The sequence below is a fragment of the Galeopterus variegatus genome, unplaced genomic scaffold, assembly GCF_000696425.1.
Source record: "Galeopterus variegatus unplaced genomic scaffold, G_variegatus-3.0.2 Scaffold51958, whole genome shotgun sequence".
In the NCBI taxonomy this organism is placed as follows: Eukaryota; Metazoa; Chordata; class Mammalia; order Dermoptera; family Cynocephalidae; genus Galeopterus; species Galeopterus variegatus.
Window position 1 is genome coordinate 2,040 of NW_007778069.1, and position 1,281 is coordinate 3,320.

The 1,281-nt window shown below is 53.5% G+C and overlaps 1 pseudogene; it reads left to right on the forward strand.

Annotated features, from left to right (window-relative positions):
* The first annotated feature begins 441 nt into the window (after nucleotides 1-441).
* Nucleotides 442-1,145, forward strand: LOC103584372 (annotated as a pseudogene).
* Nucleotides 1,146-1,281: the final 136 nt, after the last annotated feature.

Consider the following 1,281-nt stretch of genomic DNA (forward strand, 5'->3'; position numbering starts at 1 on the left):
TCATCTGGCCTACACGAATCAGCATTGCAAGGAATTTCAAACCACGTCATTATATCTATATCTATGTGCATACACTGTACCCATAATTTACACTGTAACCATGATTAAAACTGCATGTTTGGATTTATGCTGGAAAAGTCATGAAATGTTATATGGTTGTGGACAATCACTACAAAAAAATGCATAGAGTTGTCTCTCTGTTCCTCAAGTGGACTCAGCTGTGGAGATAGGCGGGGCCGTGAGGAACACTCTCGGGTCTCTAAGCATCTACACAGGGAAGCCAATGGCCAAATAGGCAAAGAGGCAGAGCCCGACCACAACGAATGCCAGGAAACCGTGGCAGCCGCCTGCTGTGCTCGACGCTCACCTTAGTCCCTGGTGTTGACCTTCTCCTGCTCAGTGTGGAAGAGGGGAGGAGCCCAGGCCAAGTTCTCAAAGGCCATGAGTTACAGTCACCCCCCTCTCTACGTGGAGAGCATGACCTCTCTCAAGGTGCGCAACGTGACCTACCGCACCTCAGCCAACACCCTGCGGCCACTCTTTGAGAAGTATGGGTGCATCGGCGACATGTACATTAAGCAGGACCGCTTCACTAACGAGCCTCGTGGCTTCACCTTTGTCCGCTTCCTCTACAAGCACCACGCCCAGGACGCCATGGATGCCCTAGACGGGATCGTGTTGGATGGCCGCGTGCTGCGAGTGCAGATGGCCCACTGCAGTCACCCCTCATATGGCCACCACAGCTGCCGTCGGGGAATGCCACGTGCAGGTACAAGGGAAGTAACTATGAACGTCAGAGCCGCAGACCAAGGCCTCGTCGTCCCAGCCGTTCCAGTAGGAGGGGCCGATCCAGATCCCGATGCCGACTTGGATCCCGACCCAGGAGTAGATCTCACGTCAGCTGCTTGAGGTCTGGGTCTCGCTCCCGCTCTCCTTCTCGCTCTCACCGTAGATCTTCTTCAACCCCTAGATCCAGTTCCACCCAAAGATCCATATCCACGTCCTCCTCGGTGTCCAGATCTCGCTCGTGGACCGGGTCGAGCTCTGGGTCCAGAAGTCTTCCACCTGGGTGCAAGAGGGTTTCCGAGTCTGGATCACGATCCAAGAGTACCTCTAAGTCTCCTGAAGAGGAAAGAGTTGGTTAGTGACTCACCAGGAAGCAACCTGAAGACTGGGCTGCAGAGCGGAGGAGGGGCGGGACGGGAAGTTAGAGTCATTTTATCAAACAGTCCTTGAAACAAGCCACTATCACTTGAAAAGTTGATTTCGTAACATGTTGTC